The sequence below is a fragment of the Microtus pennsylvanicus genome, chromosome 16 (assembly GCF_037038515.1).
Source record: "Microtus pennsylvanicus isolate mMicPen1 chromosome 16, mMicPen1.hap1, whole genome shotgun sequence".
In the NCBI taxonomy this organism is placed as follows: Eukaryota; Metazoa; Chordata; class Mammalia; order Rodentia; family Cricetidae; genus Microtus; species Microtus pennsylvanicus.
In genome coordinates, this window is record NC_134594.1 from 30,125,414 (window position 1) to 30,132,875 (window position 7,462).

At 47.5% G+C, this 7,462-nt stretch overlaps 1 protein-coding gene across 1 annotated transcript in view; it reads left to right on the plus strand.

The window, feature by feature from the left end:
- Window positions 1-7,462, plus strand: part of Selenot (selenoprotein T) — a 244,882-nt gene that overhangs the window by 83,882 nt on the left and 153,538 nt on the right. The window lies entirely within an intron of this gene.

Genomic DNA, 7,462 nt, shown 5'->3' on the forward strand with positions numbered 1-7,462 from the left:
TTCCCTGGTAGCTAAGGATATTGAACACTTTTTCCCCCCAAGTATCTATTAGTATTTCTTCTTTTGAGGACTGACTGTTGAGTTCATTAGTTCATTTACTGGTTGGATGATCTGGAATGCTTAAATTTTGAAGCTCTTTATACATTTTATGAAACTTTAATGCCCTGTTTAACAAAGATTGTTTTCCATTTTGTAGGCTTTCTTTTCCCTCTGATAATTGTTTTGTTTGGCATGCAGAAGCTTCTTAATATCATATAATCACACCTATCAGTTCTTGGGATTATTTTCTGTGTTACTGAAGTCCTTTGTAGGAAATGCTTGCCTGTGCCTGTATCTTGAAGGTAACGATGTTTTCTTCTATCAGTTTCAAAGTTTAGGATCTTTCATTACGAGTTTTCCCTCAGAGCCAGACATCGTGGTACAGACCCATGATCCTAGCCCTTGCCAAGTGATGACCAGAGAATCAGAAATTCAAGTCCAACTTCTAAGCCCTGGAACAAATTTGAAGCCAGCACAGGCTATAAAAGACATCATCTAAAAACACAAAGTCAGTCCTTGATTCATTTTGAATTGCTTTTTGTGTAGGGTGAGGATGTGGTTTTAGTTTTCTCAGAACCACTTGTTAAAGAGGTTGCCATCGGCGGGGTGATGGTGGCACACACCTTTAATCCCAGCACTCGGGAGGCAGAGGCAGGTGGATCTCTGTGAGTTCGAGACCAGCCTGGTCTACAGAGCTAGTTCCAGGACAGGCTCCAAAACCACAGAGAAACCCTGTCTCAAACCCACCCCCCCCCCCAAAAAAAAACAGAGGTTGCCATCTTTCCAACGTGTTTTTGACAGCATTGTCAAAAATGGGGTGATGTACTTATGGGTTTATTTCTCCCTATTTTATTTAATCCCATTGTGCCATGTGTTTGTGTTGTGGTGATACTGTGCGATTCTGGTTACTAGTGCTCTGTAGTATAATTTGAAGTCAGTGTTGTAGCGTTGTGATGTGCTCAGCATTGCTCTCTGCTATGATGTTTGTATTTCCGTATCGTCTTGGTCACTGTTCTATTGCTGTGAAGAGACACCGCCGTCAATACAACTTATCATTTCATTGCTGGCTTACTTACAGCTTCAGTGGGTTAGTCCATTATCATCATGATGGAGAGTGTGGTGGCAGGCAGGCAGGCAGGCATGGTGCTGGAGAAGTAGCTGAGAGCTACATTCTGAGCCACAGACACTGGCAGGAGGGAGGGAGGGAGGGATGGAGGGAAAGAATAGAGAAAGAGATAGAGATAAAGAGAGAGAGTGTGTGTGTGTACTGGCCCTGGCGTGGGCTTTTGAAACCTCAAAGCCCACCCGCAGTGAGATATTCCCTTCAACAAGGTGACACAAGGTCCAGGTGTTCTTGGGAGGCATCGTGTCCTTGAAGATACCTTGTTAGTTATTAATGGCTCTTGGTTAGTTTTTTGCACACAAAAACTGACCAATGGGTTTAGAAACTACCTTATCCTATGTACTCCTCACCCTATCCCAAGATGACAGGACTCGACCTCCCCTACACAAATGTGAAGACAGCGAGAATGAGGGAAGGAGGTGGGGATGGAGTAGAAAGCAAAGCGAGACTCAGCAAGTAAAGGGAAAAAGAAGGGGAGTAGAAAAACATTATGGCGCGGAAGGGAAGAGAGCAAGAGATTAAGACAAAACACAGAGGAACAGGAGAGACAGCATCACTGCCATTAAAACTTGATGACCTGAATCCAGAGTTCTGTCTCCCAGCTGATCTCAGGTTCAAGGCCACCCAGTTGCAAGGTTCTCATCACTTGAGCTCTGTTCCCAGATGGCCACCAAGGGCAGGGCTCTTCCCCCATACCCTCCCACCTTAAGCTAGTCTCCAACTGCCTGCACCTGGTGTCTGATCAGGGTCTGCCCTTCCAGCTGCTCGCAGCTGCACCACTCAGGGCCGTGGCAGGCCAAAGTGAAGCTCCCCAGCTTGCTGCTTCCAGACCTTAGGCCCCCTGGGTCGCTTAGGTCTTAAGAATGGATTTTCTGAAGACTCCCACACCCGCCTTTAGAGTCTCCGTAGTATGACAAAAAGAAGATTTCTCTTTCTCGGACCTGATGAGGAGTCGGTCTTCCCCAAACTCTCAATTGGCCTCTAGGCTTGTGTCACGGGCAGGGTTTGTCTGGGGTACAGAAGTCACCGCTCAGCTTTCACCTGGCTTAGCTCTTGGAACTGGCTTCTGCACACCCCCACAACCCCCAGCGGAAATCACAGCTGATTCAGTTCCTTCTCTGTCACGCCCCTCCTTACCCACACACCCGAATTTTTCTGGTATCTTTTACTTTCTTTTTGGACTTTTGGAAGTCCTTTTTCTATTTCTCTCTTTGGGGCAGTCTTTTCTAATTCTGACAGCCTCCATCCCGCCGGCCGCCTCCCCTGGCTCACATGGGCACCTCATTCAGAAGGCCTAATGTATAATCTTTGATGCTGGAAGAAGCACCACACATTGTTTATTTATTGATCCATTCATTCTTGAAATAGTAATGGTGATGGCATCAGCTCGATGGGCTCCGAGTCCTTTTAAGTATTTAAATCTAAGCTTCAGTTTCCTCTCCCTTCTCTCCTCCTAGTTCCCTCCCACACCACCTCCGTTCCCTCCCCCATCCACTCCTTCTCCGTTTCTGTTCAGAAAAAGACAGGTCTCCCATGGTTATCAACAAAATATGACATAACTAGTTGCTGTAAGACTAAGTACCTCCCCATGTTTTAAGGCTGGGCAAGGTGACCCAGTATGAGGAGTAGGCTCACAAGCCAGTGAAAGAGTCAGAGTCAGCCCTTGCTCCCACTGTTAGGGGTCCCACAGGAGGGTCAAGCTACACAGCTGTAACCTATGTGCAGAGTGTGCCAGCCCTACGCAGGCTCCCTGGGTGTTGGTTCAGTCTCTGTGAATCCCTATGAAACCAGTTAGTGGATTCTGAGTTTTCTTGTGGTGTTTTTGACCCCTCTGGCTTCTCCAATTTTTTCTGTCTTCTGTAGGATTCTCTGAGCTCTGCCTAATGTTTGCCTGTGGTCTGCATCTGTTTCCATCAGTTCTATGATGACAATTGGGCTGGGCACCAATCTATGAGTTTAGCAGAATATTGTTAAGACATTTCGTACCACCTTTGTTAAGGTTTCTACTGCTGTGAAGAGACTCCATTGCCATGGCAACTTTTATAAAGGAAAACATTTAATTGAGGTGGCAGCTTATAGTTTCAGAGGTTCCGTCCATTATGGCAGGGCATGGAGGCGTGCAAGCAGGTGCTGGAGCCGAGCGCTATGTCTCGCAGGCAACAGGAAGTCCACTGAGTGTCACACTGAGTGAAGGTGGAGCAAACCAGACCTCAAAGCCTGCCCCCACAGTGACATACATCCTCCAACAAGACCACACCCACTAAAATAAGGGCCACACCTCCTAATAGCGCCACTGCCTTTGAGCTTATGGGGGCCAATTACATCCAACAATTGCATTGACGTTTTCTCTTCCTCCAGTCATGTTTGGTTCTATCCTCTGGGACAAGCAGCCTGTGGGTCCTGGTGCTCTAGGCAGTGTCAGGGGGTGGGCTTACTCTCCTGCACAGGTTTTAGGCTAGACCAGTCATTGGTTAGCCACTCTCTCGGTCTCTAGGCCGCCCTTACCCCAGCACGTCTCATAGGCAGGACAGACTGTAGGTCGAAGGCTTTGTGGCTCATAGGCAGGACAGACTGTAGGTCGAAGGCTATGTGGCTGGGTTGCTTTCCCACTTCCTCCACTTGAAGTCTTGGCTGGGCACAGGAGATGGCCAGTTTAGGCTATGTATCCACTCTGGCTAGGAGTCTTAGCTGGGGTCATCCTTGTAGATTCCTGGGAGAATTACAGGTGGTTTTCACCTGGCCCTGAAATGCGCCCCTCAGTAGTCTCAGTACGCTCCCCTACCGTTCCCCCTAACCTGATCTCTCATGTTCTCATCCCTAGCTGCCCACAGTCCACTCAAGAAATCTCTTATTTTTCCCTTTCCCAGGGAGATCCAGGCTCCAAATTCTTCGTCATTTGGAGACTTTTAAGGCAAATGAACAGTATTCGCAGAAAATACTTTTTAAGTCTCAAGTGAGCAGCAGCAGCAGGTGGTGTGGATTAAGGACAGCGCCAATGGGTGGCTTCATGGGTCAAGGCCATAGGCTTTAAGAGCAGGCCCACAAAGCATAGCAGGTCTCCCTGCCCGGGGGTGGGGGGTGGGGAGGTGGGGGCACCACCTGCAGCTCTGACTCAAGGGAATCAAGAGGGAGCTGAAGCATGACTCACCTGTCACAGACAAAAGCTGGCTCCCAGGTTTCCTGGAGTCACCCTCGCAGAGGCTGCTAGCTAACACGGTTTATCTGCTTTAACTCCGAAGCGGAATATCCTCTCCCAGTACTAGGTAATAAGACAGAGAGTAATTTTTCTTTTTTTTTCTTTTTTTTTTTTTAAATACTTATTTATTTATTATGTATACAATGTGTGTATGCCTGAAGGCCAGAAGAGGGCACCAGACCTCATTACAGATGGTTGTGAGCCACCATGTGGTCGCTGGGAACCGAACTCAGGACCTCTGGAAGAGCAGGGAAGCTCCTAACCTCTGAGCCATCTCTCCAGCCCGAGTAATTTTTCTAATGTTGCTGGCTAGGGATCTTGGTTCCGAGAGCTCGATTTAGGGTCACATGGCAAGTTCCAAGAACCCGAAAGGAGTTAGTACAGAGACGAATGGTTTTCTGAGCGTGCTATTGTAAGGGAGTAGCGTGGTGCTCACACATTCCAGGCTGTTAGTCTGGACATAATGGCTGAGCCTGAGGTTGTATTTGAGAATCCAAGACAGCTGACGGCTCAGGGGGCTTCTCTCAAGTTTTCTGTCATTCCTACTGGGCAGCAAGCTTCTGAATCCTAAAACCTGCATGTTTTAGAAACACAGACCAACCCCTCCCCAGTGATGCTGATGATAGGGAACTCAGGGTTGAGTTTATTTCAAAGAATGATTGAGAAACTGTCTGTAAATGAATTAGAGGGTCACATACTGAAGCCACCATTGTCCAATCAGCTGGATTGTAGTCAAGGGACAAAGGAAAGACAAACCTTACATTTATTAAAAATATGGGAAATAGATCACTTGACTTCTTGCCAGGTATTGCTATATAACTTTTTTTTTCACTTCCTCTTGAAATTCTACAATCTGGGGATTCTCAGCTTTTTTTTTTTCCATCAGAAAATAAGTTTCAGAAAAGCCAGAGTAAAGGTCACGATTGGTGATTTCCAGTCAGGTTATGGGGCCATCTAACTGGAAGAGCTCAGTTTTGCTGTCTGCAGGGACTTAGGCCACTCCTGTCACCAGCCACTCAGCTGGCTACCCCCCTTGGCCCCTTTTGCACTTCTGAGCCAGTGCACTTAAAATACCACATTCCTGCTGTCTCTTGTCCTTCTGGGTCTTGTTCGTAGCTTTATCTTTTCCTGAATTGTCAGCCAGAGTCCTGATTTCTGGTGGGTGAGACAAGAAGGAAGCAGAGCCGACATGTTCAGTCCACCGAATGGGAGTGGTTGGGTCCCACCTGCTCCTGGACGTGGGTCCACCTCCTCCAGTGTCAGAAGTGACGTACTTAGTGCCAACAGCGGCGTTTTCTTCACTTGAAAAATACATTTTCATTCCCTATTTTCGTACATGACAGTTTTCATCTTCATTTGAAAAACAGCCTAGAGTTTACCGGAGCAATTGTTTAGTGTTTCTATTGCTTAGGTAAAATACCACATCCAAAGCATCTTGCAGAGTTTATTTTGCTTCTGCTTCCATACGAAGGTCTATCACTGAAGGAAGTTGGGCAGGATTCAAACACAGCAGAAACCTGGAGACGAGGAGGAGTGCTGCTCACTGGCTGAGTGAAGCCTCCTTTTTTAGCACCCCCAGAAGCACCAGCCCAGGGGTGGACCTGGGGACAGGAGGCTGGACCCTCCTCCGCTATCAATCGACAAGATGGAAATCGCCCACAGGCAAATCCGGTGGGTGCATTTTCTCAATCGGGGTTCCTGCTCTTAAAATGACAGCTTGAGTCAAGAGGACAAAAAGTGAGCAGCCCAGCACTCCTTACCCGCCAGAACTGTCACATACGAGCTCCACACCGCCCCTTAGAGAGCAAAGCCATCACTTCCAACTGTGCTACGCTTAGCCATGCCACTGAGGTGACACGAAATCCTCTAACGATGCTCAGGCTAATTTGAATTCCCTTGTGACTTAGAGCTAAGGAGAGTGTGGAACCACCATGAATGGACCTCAAGATTCTGAGCCTCAACAGTAACCATGCCCCTTCTTTTTGATTTTGGAAAAACAGGGCGGGGGGGGATTTCTCACCTGACAGCCGGTAGTCAGCAAACACAGTCCTGCACCACGAATGACTAGCCCTTGCACAGGCAGGGGTTTAGACACAAGGGCTGTCCCCAACCTTGGACAAGGGACTTTGCTCACGCTGAAAGAACATGCTCTAGTGGTAGTGGTGGAGGCTCCTTTGCATTTGTACACAGTAGGTGCTCAATACATGCCTACAACTCAAGCAGGAAAATAAAATCAACACTCATTTTTTTTAAAAAAATTTATTAAAAAATTAGAATGTGGAAAAAGAAAGAGACCAAAAAAAAAAAAAAAGAAGCAAAAAACAACAACAAAAACCCAAACCCAGACAACTGACACATGCCTTTAAAATAGCAAGCATGTGAGACTGGTTATAAAGTTTTCTCAACTACTGATCTAGTCTTTCACATCAAGCTCCCATCAGGGAGGGCTTCCAAGGGAAGCTATGAGTAAACAGGTCATCCACACTATGGTGAGCAAGAACAACGTGAGAACTCCCAACTCACTGAACGCATGAAAGCAACCTGAGCCTCAGACGGGTGTCCGCCGGATCTAGAGTTCTGGGTTCAATGTGGTGTGTGCAGATGCTGCGGGAGGAAACAGCAGAGACCAGCAGGGCCAGCAGAGGGCAGCCTTACAGCACCTTCACATCCTGGACCCTTCCCCACGATGCACGCAGGCAATCCGCAAACTGTCTGAAAAGAGGAGAGTCAACTTATGGGTTCTCTCAACCTGTGTTGGAGAGGAAGACTACAGGTGTGTAAACTGGCCAGCCACCCAGACTCAAAGATGTCTACCATTCCTACCTCCCCCAAAGAAAAGGAATCTCGAGAGCCGCTGTGCCCTTGTCAGCTCAGGATGAGGCAGGTGGGAGCAGCCCTGGACAATCTGCCAAGAGCTATTCAGGAAGAAAGCAGAAAAGAGTTGATCTGAGATCACACAACAGCCTCCGAATCACTAACGGGCCAACCACGTTTACCACAGTCCAGTGAACTCTGCTTCCTCAGTGCCAGACAGGAAGCTGCCGTTTTAGACAAAACATAGGATAGTTGTGGGTCTTGACTTGGGAAGACATAACTGAATAAAA